Genomic DNA, 16,323 nt, shown 5'->3' with positions numbered 1-16,323 from the left:
CATTCTTGGTTGGCAGTTTTTCTCTTTCAGTATCTTAAATATATCACACCACTGCCTTCTTGCCTCCACTGAGAAATCCACACATAGTCTTATCAAGCTTCCCTTGTATGCGATGGATTGCTTTTCTCTTTCTGCTTCCAGAACTCTCTCTTTGTCTTTGACAATCTGATTTGATAATCTGATTATTAAGTGTTTTGGCATAGTCTATTTGGATCTATTCTGTTTGGGGTACATTGTGCTTCTTGGATCTGTAATTTTACGTCTTTCATAAGAGATGGGAAATTTTCCGTGATTATTTCCTCCATTATTGATTCTGCCCCATTTCCCTTCTCTTCTCCTTCTGGGACATCCATGACATGGATATTCATGCACTTCATGTCATCATTCAATTCCCTGTGATGCTGCTCATATTTTTCCATTCTTTCCCAGTTGTGTGTATGTGTGTGTGTGTGTGTGTGTGTGTGTGTGTGTGTGTGTGTGTGTAGGATTTCAGATGTCCTGTCCTCCAGTTCATGAATCTTTTCTTCTGCCTCTTCAAATCTGTTGTTGTATGTCGCCATTGTGATTTTCATCCCTTGTATTGTGCCTTTCATTCCCATAAGTTCTGCCAATTATTTTCTCAAACTTTTGAGTTTCTCTGTATGTTCACCCAATGTCTTCTTTATATCCTTCATCTCTTTTGCCATATCTTCCCTCAACTCATTGATTTGAATTTTGAATTGATTTAGCATATTTGTTTGAAGATCTTTAATTAGTTGTTTCAACTCCTGTATCTCATTTGAAGTGTAAGTTTGTTCCTTTGACTGGGCCATATCTTCATTTTTCCTAATGTGATTCGTAATTTTTTGTTGTTTAGGCATCTGGTTTCCTTGATTACCCTGATCAGATTTTCCCAGACCAGACGGGCCCAGGTCTCAGGAGGAACATGTATCAGTATCAAGTTTCCCTGAGGAACAGTTTGTCCGACTTTCCTGTGAGGCCTCTGGACTCTGTACTTTTTCTATCCTGTCCAGCTGGTGGCAGTTTTCAGCTTGCAGCTCCCCACTGGTTTAAAGAGGTACAGTCCCTTTAATTCTCAGGGGACCCTGTCCTGGCCAGGGGCTGACAGTGTCAGAAGCCAAGCTTAAGCTGTTTCTGTTTTTTTGTTTTGTTTTGTTTTGTTTTTTCTCCCAGGCCCTGAGGCCTGAATACTGAGGGAGGGCTGCCACTTGAGCTGGGCCCCACCCCCCTTTTCATAGGGAAGATACACCCTTTAGGGAGTTATCTTCTGTACCTGAATTCCTCCTTTTTCTCTCTGACTCTGTTAACTCCACCCTTGCCTAGGTCAGTGCTGACACTTGAAAACACCTGAGGCTTCTCTAATGAGCTACTTGGAATGGGAGGAAAAAAAAAAGGGGAAAAAAAGAGAAAGACCCTTTCCAGCCCCCCAGTTTCACCGGTCAACCAGTGTTGCTATCCGGTTCTCTGTGCCCCTTTTCTTGGGACACAGCTGTTTTCCAGTATTCTGAGCTCAGCTGTCTCTATACGCTTCTGTTTTTATTTATTTATGTATTTTTTTTCTGTCAGCCCTGCCTCCTCTCTGTCAGGAGGAACCTCAGGTTTCTTTCCTATTTGCTCTGGGTTTATCTGTGCTTGTAGTTTGTATTCAGTAGTCCAAATTTGTTAATAAAACCGCAATTGGAGCTTGATTGAATTACTTTTCCTTCCTCCAGGTAACCAGCTTCTATTTTCCACAGGGAAGTGCCTCAGCTCAGCCTGCCATGCCGGTGGGGGAGGGGCACCAGCTTCGCAGTTTGGGGAGCTTTATTACACAACGGCAATCTCAGCCGTTCCACCCATTCCAGGCTGGTGTATGATGTGTGTCCAGTCACAGATGTCCCCCAACAGTTGTTCCAGACTATTTGTTAGTTGTTCCTGGCTATTTACTAGTTGTTCTAGAGAACTAACTAAATTCCACACCTCTCTATGCTGCCATCTTGCCCTACCTCCTCTGCCCATTAACTTTTGTAGTTATTATTGACGCTAGGTGAGGCACCAGGCCACGGAGAGTAAGACACTGTCCCTGTCCAGCATCTCACAGACCAGGCAGAGACAGTTCTGGTTTGCAGAAAATCTGTGTTTGTTGTGTTATGTGCCGGCCCAGTAGTGGCAGCCAATTGCTGTGAGGGCAAAGTCCGCCCCGAAGCCATTTTCCCAGCCCCACTCCTGGACACGCTGCACCAGCTGCATCCGGAGCGTGCTGAGACCTCTCACCTCTGTGCTGCTACCTTGGCTGTTGCCTCTGCCTGGAATGTCTTTTCCTCACTTTCTTCCTGGGGAACTCCCGCTCTGCCTTAAAGGTCCACCTTACTTTTCATCTCCTTAGTTTTTCTGCCTCTCCTATTGTCTCCAGCAAGAATTACTTGACCCCATTACTGGGCTTTCCCAACTTCTCTCACATCTCTTGCCAGGGCCTGCAGTGGAAGCTGGGAAGGTGCTACCTGGGATGCTAGTGTGCCACTAATTCTCAGTATAACCTAGTGTAAGTCCAGCCTGCTTCAGTTTCCATATCTGTAAAATGGAGAAGATGAAAGAAAAGTCTGTTTACACCACAAAAGAAGAACTTTTAAACAACAGTGGAAAACCCGAAATGGAATGTGAGGTAGCAGGTGCCCTGCCCTTGAGAGAGCTGGGTGGGCAGCTGAGTGACTGCCATCCTGGGATTTGAGACAGACCCACGAGGGCTGGCTGCTTTGAGAGGTTGTGTCTTGCACAAGGGCAGCTGCCAAGGGGGAAAATGGAGGTGAAACCCAGCCTTCTCTCTGCTCACTGAGCTGCACAGCCTAATGGGGGAAAAAGAGGGTTTTGTTCCAGTTCTCCCAAGGGACCAGCTAGGCTGAGAGCAGCCCTGCTAGGATGGTAGTTGGTCATGCAATGAGCTTTTCTGAGCATGGGGCTGTGATAAACATTAGCTTGGCACGTACTAGGTCCTAAGGAAACACACAATCATTCTGAATCCAGGCCAACAAAGGCAGAGATGGGGGTAAATGTAGAACATTTGGGTAGGGCTCCCTCCCATACACACACACCACCTGCACCCCTTTCTAGGAATCTCTTTGGTAGGCCCCAAACCTGATGGCTTTAGAATCCTTGCATTTGCTAAAATGCAGAATCTCCGGCTGAGGCTGATTCTGATGCAGCCAGCCCTGGTCTGTGAGCCTATTTCAAACCCAAGGGTGGCAGTCACTCAGCTGCCCACCCAGCTCTCCCAAGGTCAGGGTGCCTACACATTCCATTTGGGGTTTTCCACTATTGTTAAGAAGTTCTTCCTTGGGGTAAACAGACTTTTTTCTTTCATCCTCTTCATTTTACAGATGTGGAAACTGAGGCAGGATGGGCTTACACTAGGTTACACTGAGAATTAGTGGCAGAGTAGCATCTCCTTCCCAGCTCCCACTCAGGCCTGATCCCAGAGGTTGCAGGATAACAGCATTGGCCACCCGGGCCCCTGGGCTTGCTTCCCACTCCGTCCCTCCGAACAGGGTGACTTTAGAACAGAAGGAGTCTCTCTACACCTCAGTTTCTCCGTCTGTAAATTGGAACCCCCCTCACAAGACAGTTGTAAAGATTTCATGAATTCCTGCCTGTGACGCAAACAGCAGTGTCCGGTACATAGTATGTGCTCAATTAATCTTAATTGTGGTGATTTTGGTGCCTCCTGGACACTGGACGTCGGCGCTAGTGTCCCGGCCCCGGTTCCCCGCCCCGGCGGCCCAGGAACTAGCCTGCGTGGGGCAGGATGTGGTGGCCACACAGCGGGGACGACGAGGTGGGCATGGGGCAGGGCGGAGCGGGCGGCGGGAAGAAGGAGAGAAAACCCCAAGGGTCCGGAAGGCCGGAGGCAAGCAGGGCACGGGCTGGAAACCGCGGCTATTTGCAGCGTCGCCCTCAGGCTGCGGTCCGGCTGGCGCTCGTAGCTGTGGAGGCCCGAGCCCGTCGTCCCCGCCCGGTGCCCTCGGCCACCCGGCCACCGCCGCAGCCAGCGCGCTCTGCTTCGCCCAGTCCTCGTGGCCCCCGCGGCGGGAGGGTAGGGGCGCCGCGGCCAGAGGAAGGACGAGGCTGGCAGGCGCGGGGCCAGGCTCGAGGCTGGCTGGGGACGAGCAGGGTAGGCCGAGGCGGGGCGCGACCCCCGGCGGGGCCGGGCTGGGCCGGGGGCGGGCGCGGGGCGGTGGTCCGGCCGCGGCGGTGCCGATGCTCCCCGGGCGCCGGGAGGGCGCGCAGGATTGCTAAGTGCTGCGGTTTGGCTGACAGAGCGGAGCCGGGAAGAGAAAAGGCTCAAGAGGGAGGGTTTAAAAAACAAACAAACGAAAACGCCGTGGGAGAACAGAAAAGAGGGAAACACGAGATGAGGGTGGGTTACAGGCAGGAAGCTGACGTTTCCTGAGCGCCTTTCCTATCCAAAGTAGGTGGGATTATCGGCCCCCTTTACCAGCCAGCTGGGGGAGGCTAAGTGTCTTGACCGCCCAGCTGTTAAGTGGCAGAGTCGGGATTCGAACCTAGTCTGCCTCCGGCTAGAATGCTCTTTCACCTTGACTGAGGAACGGAAACAGAGAGAAGGGAATGGCGGGGGCAGGACGGAGAAGTTCTAGGAGCTGGAAGGGGAGGCAGGAGGGAGGGGACTCCAGTGAGGGGTCAGAGCTGCCTCGTGGGGACCCGTGGGGGACAGGACAGCCGTCAGGCTGACCATCTGGGTCCTTCCGGCGCAGACGACGGCGCAGGAGCCCTGCTTCAGTGGTTCTGACGCCCTCTCAGCGCCCCCACGTGGAAGCTTCTGACGGCCTTCATCTCTCCCTCCTAGAACGCCGGCTCGGCGGCATCCAGGGGGACGCGGGCGTCGGTAGCGGTGGCCAGGTGCGTGATTGGGACATTAATTGGTCCTTGCATCCCTGTTGGATTCCTCCAGCTGCAACGTCTTAAGGAAAAGACAAGTCTCCCCCAATTTTTGAGACTGCGCTCATTCATTCATTTGTTCTGGATTTGCCCAGCTCCTGGTACAACATGAAGGTTGCCAGAGAACAGAGATGGAAAAACACACACACACACACAAACAGTCAAGCATTATAACAATTTTAACAGAGTGCGGAAGGTGCCATAGCTGGGGTATTTGGGGAGAAAGGAAGAATGTGGATACATTTCAGACATTTGTCCTAGACAGAGCACCTGGGTTTGGAAAAGTGGGTCTCTATACCCATAGTGCTGATGGAGCAAACAGTCCTTCCACTCTGTTCCCAGAGTTTATGTAAGCAGATAGTCACGGCAGACGACTGGCCCCAAGCCTGCCTTGCCCTTGGCATTTATAGCCACTCAGATATATGGTGAGCACCTCTGGAAGGACCTAAAGTTTCAGAAAGAAATTTTCACTACTAACTGATCAGAATCCAGAGAATGATTCAAAACAACCCCTGATCTCACACTTAGCATGAGGCACCTCCCTGAGGGTCAAAGGCCCATCGGGGCCTGGAGGACTCTGGGACCCCTCCTCCTCACCCCTCCCAGCTGGGCCCTGGTACGCACATACCCACATTTTTTTTTTTTTTTTTTTTTTTTTGCAATTAGACTCTCTAAGGAAAGGCAAACATGCACAGTGGGGAAGTATTTGTCCACATAATGAATTTAAGTCAAGAGCGGAAGCAAAGCAGAACATGGTGATTTCGAGTAAGACTTTGGGTTGGAATCGTGGCCCCACCACTTTCTGAACTTCACTTACCTCATCTATAAGATGGGGTTAATAATATACTTAGGACAAGGGGTTGCTGAGATGTTTAAATGAGATAATGCATTAAAGTATTTTGTGTAGCATCTGGCCCATTGTAGGCACTCAATAAATGGTAGCTATCACTATTGCCACCACTAATATGATTAAACAATTACATTCACTCATATTTCATTGGAAAGCCTGGATTAAGGAAAATCATTTTGGGCCTTCCCTGGTCATTTGCCATCAGATTAAGAGTTTCCTAAGAATAGGAACTAGGTCCCTTCCATCAGACTAGAAGCTCCCTGTGGCTAGGGATTAGGTCTCTTCCGAAGACAAGGTTCCTTAGATAAAGTTCACCCTTAGAGGTGGGGTTTAGAAGCACTGGGTCTGAAGTGAGTGCCCCCTTGTTGGGGGATGTGGGTGCTTGTTCTGCCTCTGCCTCAAATGTGGGGCTGAAGAAGTTTCTTTCTTGGGTATTAGCTTTCCCCTGAGCCTCTGGGCCCATAAGGCATCCAGAGTCTGACCCCATTAGGGGAAGAGAAGGTTGTGATTAAAATCAGCCTTTTCTTCCTGGATCTTGGTTAGCGAGTGCGAGAGAAAAGTGAACGGCTAATTGAAAATATAATTATAATGCACTGTCCTTTGTCTACCAAGTCGAGCCTCCAGACCCCACTGTCTGCAGAGCATTTCGTTTCTCGCATTTAAGGAGGACTCCAGAGCTAGCCGCATGGAGCCAGCATCCCTGGGTTGGGTTACTTGGCTGGCTGGGGCTCAGCCTGAGGAGCACGTGGTCCTGCCCTTTCAGGACTGAACCCCCTCCTGCTCTTCTTGACCACTGTCTGCAGAGCTGGCCTGAGGGTGCTGGGGAGGTGGGGAGGGGAGGCTGCCTGTGCCTTGCCTTCCTTGGAGTCTTTTGTGGTCTGGGGAGAGCAGGGGACAGTCTGGGGATGGGGAGGGAGGAATTCGTTTCCCGGCCTGAGGTGTGAGCACACCAGCAGGGAGCAGAGATGGCTGAGGAAGGCGGGTTAATGATCCCCTGAATTGACAAGGCAGATGTGATCCTGGGAAAAGAGTCCAGGTCTGGAGGCCTGGCTCTGCCTTCCCGCAGTTCTGCCCCTCTTGCAAATGGAAAACAATCAGCAAGGTTTATACTTGCTCTATACTTAAAAAACATCTCCCCTTAGGGACTGTACAATCTTCATGTCTTGGTAATTTACCTCCTCCAGCCTCCAGATTCCTCTTCTTTCTGCTCCCTCAGCCCCTTCTCCTTCTGTTTCTCTTCCAGCTCTGGGTGCCCTTGGGCAAAACCTTTCTTCTCTCTTGAATCATCTGTAAAATGGGCGAGTTTGTTCAATGGAAAGATCTGAGATTCTAAGGGTCTAAGTGCGGTGGAGTGGAGGGCGGTGAGGATGAGGATGTGAGGAAAGAAACAATCTGAGTGCCAGCTTGAGGGTTATGCAAACCATGAGTAGACAGGGCTGTGCTGTACACTTGTGCTGGTTGAGTACTGCACCAGGGTGCCTGGCTGAGGCAGAGGGTAGAGGCTGAAAAGCAGCCCCCACCCACCTCACTGAACCAAGTGATTGGGACTGGGCTGCAACCCCTGAGGAACAAGTCTGCCTTTTCCCAGTTCACACAGAAGTTTCTTATGAGCTAGCAGAGGCCATGGTAAAGCCTGCCCAGAAGCACAAACGACAAAATATTAGAGCAGAAACCCTAAAGGGATGATGGAATATACGTCTCGGAGCTCATTCTGTCCTCAAACAGGCATCCTTTGAATCCCTAATTGAAATGCCTATGCCAGGCATGGGGAAATCAGAGAAAAATAAGACATGCCATAGCTCCAGAAAGCTCAACTGCTGCTGGGGGAGACAGGCATGTGGCCGGGAGATAAAGCATAATGGCATCATTGTTTTAGTCATGGTCACCATATTTATTTGACAGGACATGGTGTCCACAAGTATGAGGGTACAGCTGGGGCTCACAGAACGCTATCTTTGACATTAGGAGTTCTCTAGTCCACCCAGTCCGTGTGTCTTCAGCAGTTAAAGCGGAGGAGTTTTGTACAGAGCATGGTGGAAGGACAGAGGATGCATTTTCTGTGAGACTCAGGAAAAATTCTCAGAGGAAATCTTGAATGAAGTCTGTCAGTTTGCTAACATGACAGGGAACTATGTCCCTGGCAGCAGGAACAGTGTGCCAAACACACAGGTTTGAGAGAGAACAGCTCTCAGAGGAAGGTGGAATTCAGACATGAGACCACCGCACCTTCCCATGAGGCATTGAGTGCCGTGCTGGGGACTTTGGGTTTTATCCGGAAGATGTTAGGGAATCACTGAAGGTTTGAGAACAAGGGAGTAATGTAGGATTTCATGTTTTTCCCTTTCATAGTCTCCCAAACCCTCCTCACCTCTTTGAGGAGGGACTCGAGGTGGGGAGGGGCTGGAGACAGGGAAGCCTTTTAGGAGGTTATTGTGATAGTCTCGGGGTGGGGGGGAACATGGGATGAGCCTTGAGTAGGGCAGCACTGGGGACTGGGGAGAAGGGGACTGGGGTGTTGATGTTACAGAAGGCGTCAGCACGTATGGGATCTCGGGGGAAGGAGAAAGGGAGGCGTTGAGATGGCGAAGAGGACGGGGGGAGCAGGCTCTGGGAGGGTGGGGAGGGACAGGTGAGTGTCAATTTGGATGAGTTTGAAATGCCTGAGATGCCAAAAGGTGCCCAGAGCTCAGGGGACAGGGTCATGGAGCTTTGAGGTCTGTGTCCAGGGCTGATGAAACTGGCAGAGGCCAAGATAATTCAGGGAAACAGAATACAAGAGCTGAAGCTGGAGACCTGGGGAGCCTCAACAGATGACAGACAAGGTGGTGGGGTGAGAAAGACAGAGAAGGAAAAATCAAAAGAATGGGTGCATCAGGAGAGAGGAGAGGTGCATATGTCAAAAGAGAAAGATGGTTAAAGAAGATATTTATGTTTATGAACAAATATGTCTATGTTAGTTAATGCCTAGAAAAAGGACTGGGGGATAACAGAGGCACTGGTCCCTGCTGAGATGAGCAGGTAAAGGGGCTTTCATCACCCGTCAGCATTCTTCTGTCTTATTTGACTATTTTACAATAAGGATCTACTCATGGATTACTTGCACAATTTAAAACAGAATAAAAACTAATCTAAATGTCCATTTATATGAGAATAGATAAATCCACTGTGGCAATAGAATACTACACAGCAATGAAAATGAACGAATTAGGGTGAATGTACCACATGGATAAAAATCATAAAATGTTGAGAAAAAAGTAAATTGCAACAGAATACCTACAATATGATTCAATCTATATAAAACTTAAAAACCTGAAAAACATATCCATGTAGTACATGGATAATAATGCAAGTAGTGAAAATATTTAACTATTCATGGGAATAACTGATAAACTCAGGAGAGAGGTTGCCTAGGGAGAAGTGGGGAGGAAAGGGACTGGGATCCGGAAGGGGTTCCCAGGGGCTCCCATTTTCTCAGTAATGATTTATCTCTGAAGTTGGGAAATGAGCATTCAGGTTTTGCTGTACTATTGTCTCTATATTTTTATGTGCCTGATATAATTAACCTATTAAAAATATTTTCTTAAACTTCTACTTATTATGGTAAATATATATAAAACATAAAATTTGCCATTTTAACCATTTTTAAGTGTACAATTCAGTGGCATTAATTTCAACTTACAATGTTGTGCTATCACCATGTTAATACATTTTAAAAGAGAAGACTAAAAGAGAAATATGAAAAGTCGCAGGGTAGTGGATTCTAAGATAGAGGGAAGGGTCAACAGCATCCAATGAGGCAGGAAGCCCTGCAGTGTGGCAGGGGCTGGCGCGGAAGCTGGTTGCCCTGGGGTGGGAGAGCACCCATTGGTGTACTGGGCCCACAGGCATTGGGTCTGCTTTCCAGCTTTCCTGCTAACAATCCTGACAAGAGACCCTGAAATCTCACTTTCAACCAGTGGTCCACGTGGGGATTTCCCACTGTGGTTTGGGGCCTCCACTGTCTCCGGGAATCATGAAGGAGCAAGGAGATTCTTTGATGTTGTTGATGACGAGAGAGTGGAGCTGTCCTTGTCTCTAAGCAGCCCTTACCCTGGAAGAGAGTTGTTTGAGGAGCTGAAGAGGTGACAGTGGGAGAGGCCTCCACTGGTCAGTGCTGCTGGAAGTGCAGGTTGGCCCTGAGGCAGGGGCATGGCCATGCTGACTTCGGCTGGAGTCAACGAGTCTCCAGCGCCCAGGGACGGTTGGGCGAGGACAGTGTTGAGGCTTGAAGATCAGGGGAGGCAAAAGCCAAACCCCTGTGCCCGGGCAAGGAGAGTGGGTGATGCCCAGGCTTGGCAGACTGCAGGCTGAAAGATGCAGTGCCAAGCTGAGGAGAGGGGCTGCCAGGGCTGGAGATCAGAGGACAGGATGGGGAGGGCTGGGGCACTGTCAGGGCTTGAAGCAGGAAGCTGCCGGGGGCAGTGTGGCAGTGCCGTGGAGCATGGGGGATCAGTGAAGCCAGGGGGTGGCCGGTAGGAAGTGGGCAGTGCCAGAGGAGCAATGGGAAAGAGTCAGCGCTAGCTTGGGGCTGGGGGAGCAGGCAAGGGAACCTGGCGAGTGAACCCAAATACTACTTCTTTCCCTTGTCTTGTTGACAGTTTTGTGACAAAAGCAGATTCATTTGATGGTGAATTGTAAAACCCTAGTTTCAGGGTTCAGAGGGCCCTCTGGGATTGTCTTTTCCAATCCCCTGTTGATGCAGATGGGGACACTGGTGCCCAGCAGAGGGGATTGGCCACCCCAAGGCCACCCAGTGAATCTGGTGGCAGGACCCAGACTGGACTTGCCTGTGCAAGCCCTCCATTCATGTCCAGATCTACAACAGTAACTGTGCAGTGTAGAGTGAAGAGCTGGGGGTTAAGGGGGTGCCAAGAGCAAGAGGCTTAACCACAGGGAGCCAGCAATCTTGTTGAGGAGATGTGGCCCAAACACATCCAAACGCAGCCAGCAGCCAGCAATGGAAGGTAATAGTGGAGTGGGCCTCCCATGAGCTGGGGTCTTTAGGGGAGGGGTCCCACAGAAGCTGTAGCTTTGGCAGAGCTCCAAATAATGTGGAGGCATTTAAATCTATTAAGAGTTTGTTTTCAATGGAAATCAATAGAAAAGGAAATCAATGATAGAAATAGAAAATAGAAATGAATAGAAAAGACTTTGAAAGACATAAACAACATCAGTCTGGAGCTGATCTTGGTTCCTCCTGCTGTCGAAGAAGAGCCAGGACCTGGGTCTTCTGATCAGCAGATGATCCGGAGGCCTGTGGTCTGCTGGGGGACAATGCTGAGGGCCTTCTCTTAGCTTTCATCAGACGCAGTGCCGGGAACATGCACTGCAGGCTAAGGTCAAGGTCAGTTGGGACGTGCCCCTGGAGAACATTGATCCACCTCATTTTACAGTGGAGCAGACTGAGGCCCAGGAAGAAGTAACATAATCTCCAACAGAACAGTTTTTTTCAAAGTTTCATTTATTTCCAAGATGTGTTTGGATCTTTGCATGGATCTGGAGTGCTCGACATTCTGGAAGGGTGTTGGCCAGAACCAGGACATACAAGGGGGCAGCGAAAGGTCTGGTGATGGGTTCTCAGGGGAGTAGGCCTAGCAGGGGTCTGTCCTGTTGTCCTCTGGTTGAGGAGGAGCCAGCGGTGACCTGACCCCTGCACCCTTCCCTCTGCCTGTTTGGCCTGGGGTGCCTGACTGCTTTGGAAGGGTGGCCCACCATGGGGGGCAGGGTGGGGTGGCCAGCAGCTCCCGGGGGCTGTGGGACAGAACCCATTTAGCCTCTGCAGTCATCTGACCCCCATGACTCAGGCCTGGCCCTGCCCGTGGAGGGCACTGGGCCAGTCTGAGCTCATCAACGCTGCCCAGAGCAGAAGTGGTAAACAAGTTCACCCTACGCCTCCCGCACGTGAGAGGAAGCAGGGAAGAGGGGAGGGAGGGTGGGTGGGTGGGGGGTTGCCCAAAGACTCCCTCTGGCCCAAGCCTTCTTCTGCTTAACACGGGTGCACACCATGGGTGTCCACTGGGGCTGGTCAGGTGTGGGCAACACACGCAGGAGCATGCTGGCCTTCACACATGCATGTTTTCCAGGGGCCAAGTTGGCCAGGGCTCATGGGACATCCCTGGTATCTGCGGGGCCAGCAGTGCAAGGTTCCCAAAGCTGGGCCTAAGGACTGGAGGGTCCCCATGTAGTAACACCATGACTTGACCTGCTGAACCCTGACCTCCTGGTCTTCAGTCCTCATGGCTCAGATCCATGTGTTTTGAGGTCCCTATGGCCTCTGGGAACCCCTGTGATACCACAGGAAAATATTCTTGGGATATTGCTTCTAGCCTGCCCTGGGCCCACAGCAACTTCTGAGAGGGCCCAATATTCTTTAGCATCTCCTCTCTGCTGTGGGCCCCTTCTCCTCTCTTTCTATCTTACTCTCTCTCTTTCTGTCTTCCTCCATTCTCTCTCCTCCCCTCTCTCTCTCCCTCCTGCCTTCCTCATCTTTCCCTCTCTTTCCTCTCAACCCAGGGAACTGTCATTGCTACTTACAGCCACCAGATGGCACCAGCACATCATGTCTCCCCTCCTTACTGGTGTGCCCCATCACCCCCATCCCACCCCACCCCAGGGTGATTAACCATCTCTAACCCTTCACACCACCCTGCCCGGTGCTTCCCTGGTGCTTTTAAACATGGAAGAAAACAGAAGCAGCAAACACAGGCAGGGCAAGGGCGGGGGCCAGGAGCTCCGGGTTTCCTGGTGAGATGCATCTAATGTCCCATTCAGTAACACCTCACAAAGGGTGATCACACATTTTATAGCATTTGTTCATCACAGCCCTGTGAGGTCCTGGTTATCACCCCCACTTTACACACAAGGAGAACAAAACCCAGAGAAATGAAGCTACTCGCCTAAGGTGGGACAGCAACTCTGCAATGGAAGAAAACTCAAACCCCAGAACTGCAGGCTCAAAATCCTAGAGGTTCCTAGGCAGGTGGAGCAGGAAGGAGAGGCTGCCGGGCTCCAGAGAAGACTGGGGCATTGGAGCACTTTCTCCTGTGCGAAGTCCCTGCCCCTGCCCGTTTGACATCTTTTGGTTTGGTTCAAACCTGACTCAAGATGTTCCTTTGCCCAGGGAGATGCCATGATTCCCTGTGCCGTGGACCTTCCCAGCATTTCCGTATCTTTACACTAACAAGCTTCTCTTTTTCCCTGTGGACTCTATCTATCTTTGTGCTCTGTCTCTCCTGATGAGGCTGAAATGTATGAGAAGCAGCCTCTGCCTTCTGGGAGTCAACAGAATGGGGGAGACAGAGGCGTGGCCTTCTGGGAGCCCCTAGCTGGACTGGCGGTGAGCCTGAGCTAGGGGAAGGTATTCGAGGCAGACTTCCTGGAGGAGGCAGCGGTGGGACTAGGGGAAGGTAGGCTGGGTGAGGGCAGGGCCCTCAGTGGCAGCTGTCAGAATCCTCAGGTACAGGTACCAGAGCGGGTGGGGCTGCCGCAGCCCTGGACTCAGGGGAGGGGACCCTGGCAGCTCTAACTTAGGCTCTGCTCCCCCACTGGCTCTTCCCCCTGCCCCCACCCCTCACTCCTTATCCCCCTGGGAGGCCAGCTGTGGGCTGGGGACAGGAGGGCCAGGAGGGCCAGGGTGGGGCCCCTTCCCCAGGGCCTGATTCTGAGTGGGGCTGTGGCAGTGCCCAGGAGCCAGAGAGGAGCCGCTGCCCCCCACCCCCTTGGGCCCCTCTGTAATTAGGGCTATTTTTAGGCCCCTCTTCCTTCCTATTTCAGGCTTCAGGACTGGGCCGGAGAGTGGGCTGTCCTGGGGCCGCGGGCTGGAGCCGCTAAACTGGGCCGCGGCGTGGGAGCTGCAGCCACAGCGCAGACCGCAGCCCGGGGCGGAGCCCGGTGGGGGAGGGGAGCCGGGACGTGGCCGGCCCGGCAGCGGGCAGGGGCGTGGCCTGGCCCCTCGCTGATCTGCCCGGGGCGGGGGCAGTCCTGCTGACTTGAGGCAGCTAGCTCTTGGCCTGCACCCCTGTGTGTGCCCAAGAGTGTGCAAACCCAGCACCTTCAGGACAGTGTGGTCCCCAGGAGGGGTGCAGAGAATGTTCATAATAATGACCAAGCACTTATTGAGCGCTTACTGTGTGCCAGGTGCTGGCCCAGCACTTTACCTGTATTAACTCATTTATTGCTTACAACAATTCTAGGAAAGCAGTGCTATTTTATGCCTCTTCTACAGATGGGGAAACTGAAGCTCTCAAGTTACCCATTTCTCATGTGCAAGGCAGAGCCTCATACAGCCTGCTTTCAGGGAGCATCCTCTTTTGGGGGCGCTGGGATGAAGGGGTGCTGGGAGACATGGCTTTCTTCCCCATCACGCTGCAGACTCCACTCCGTAGGTCCCCATGGTTGTGAGGTGGGACCCCAGGCAGCTGCCTGTGGACGATCCTCCCGTCCTTTAGCCACTGGTCCTCAGCCTGTCCTGCAGGCGGAAGGGTGGGTCTCACCCAGCTGGTTCCAGTTAGGCACCAGAAAGCCAGCAAGGGGTATATTTAGTCCTGGTTTCTGGAGGAGCCAGAGGTCTTTTATCCTTGGAGGCACTGGCCACAGTGGGACTCAGCTTGCCAACGCTCAGCTCATGGGCTGCCGGGCTGACAGGCTTCAGGGCAAGGAGTGGGGTCAGGGAGGAGGGTAAGGGGCCAGTATGACCCTGCCCGTCTCTGGGGCCGGAGTGGGGAAGGAATGGCAATGGCAGCCAGGGCAACTGTGGCTTGCCTGCCCTGCTCAGGATGTGCTTGTTGCTGCAAGCTCGAGGGCTCCCACAGGTACTAGAGGGCAGGCCCAGCATGCCACGTCCATGGCCTGGGGCTCATTCTCTGGGGCTGAGCCCTGGCCTGGGACTCTGGGAGCCTGTTCTTAGGAGGGGTAGGCAGGGCTCAGGGTCCAGTGAATGGAAAGCGGGTGCCTTCCTATTCTCTCTCAGGAGACATGTTTGGGCATTCACATGGGGAGAAGGCATAGGGTTGCAGGCAGGCATATGTGTGCAAGAGAAAGAAACAGGCAGAGAGCCAACAGCACATTCCGTGGTGGCCGTGTCTGTGTAAGTGTCCACGCGTTGACTCAGCACCTTGTGCTTCTGGGCCATGTGTAGCCGCTGACCACTGTGTGATGGGGTCGGTGGGATGGGACCCCGTGGGGCATGGATAATTGTGTTGCTGGGTTCTGGTGGTGTGTGGGTGTGGGATGACCCCTGAGTGACTGCGGCATTGCTCCATGGGGGTGACGAGGACAGCGTGTATCTGCATCATGATATTTCTGGGGGACTGCCTGTGAGTATGGTGGCAGATGAGTGACGAGCTGTTTTCAGTTGTATAACTGTGATCTTGTGGGGTTGTGTAATTATCCCCCTGCATGTTGGTCTCTGTGTGTGTGATTGTGAGTAAACACACGTATAAATGCAGAGTTTTGAACTCTGGTTGTCTGTATGTGAGTGTGTGCACGTAGATTGTGATTCTGGGTGGGACTGGGCTATTAGCCCCCCCCCACCTTCCCAAAGCTCCCCACAGCAAACAAGGCCTGCTCACCGCTGAGGTTCATGCCCCATTGCCCTCCCGGGGACCCCCACCCCAAAGCCACAGGCCCTCTGGGCCTGAAGGAGGGAACCCGAGAAGCCGTAAGCGCCTGTCTCTCTCCTAATCCTCTAACCCCCACTCCCTCCGACCATCCCCACAGACGGCAGGCTGCTGCCTGCCCCAGGGCGGGAGGCAGGGGAGAGAAAGAGGAGGCTGCCTGCCCGCCCGCCGCCCCTGTTGTCTCCCCGCTCAGACAAAGAGCTCACCCTGGTCTCTGCGGGCGTCTGGGAGACGCTGGGGGGATTAGCTGCCTGAGCCACTCGCTCCCCACCATGTGCCAGCCCACCCGGCTGGCACCAACAACTCAGAGCACGGGGGCGGTGCCCTCGCCACTGCCTCTCTAGCCCAGGAGTGTGTGTGTGTGTTTGTATGTATGTGTGTGTGTGTGTGTGTGTGTGTGTGTGTGTCCTGCCCCAGCATCGTGGTGGAAGTAGAGGTGGGGCCCACTGAGAAATGGGTCCTGGGACCCACACCCTCCACTGCTGGCCAGGGCTGGGTCTCACCTTGGTTCTACATCTAATCATGCCAGCACATACTTGCCTGGCCTGAGTTGTTGGCACCCTGTGCCATATTCCCTGCTCTTGTACCCCTCCCCACCGTTGACTGCAGCTTAGACCGTCCGTTCTCTCCTCTGGTTCCTGGGAGAGGGCATGAGGCAGACAGTGAGCTCCAAGAGAGAAAAGAGTGGGCTCCCCTCTGGTGATGGTTCAGCATACCCCAGAGAGGCAAAGCTGTCTGTTTCGCCTCACAGTCAGGAGAGGAGGAGACAGATGGCGGAGGCTTGGGAATGGCATTGGGTCTGGGTAGTTCCTTGTGTTTCTGGGGAACTATCTGTAGCTTCTCCTCCATCAAGGAGAGTGACTCAGTATGGTTAGTTACTGCATCATG

The sequence above is a fragment of the Choloepus didactylus genome, chromosome 18 (assembly GCF_015220235.1).
Source record: "Choloepus didactylus isolate mChoDid1 chromosome 18, mChoDid1.pri, whole genome shotgun sequence".
In the NCBI taxonomy this organism is placed as follows: domain Eukaryota; kingdom Metazoa; phylum Chordata; class Mammalia; order Pilosa; family Megalonychidae; genus Choloepus; species Choloepus didactylus.
The sequence above is the reverse complement of the archived record's forward strand: the minus strand, read 5'-3'. Positions refer to the sequence as shown.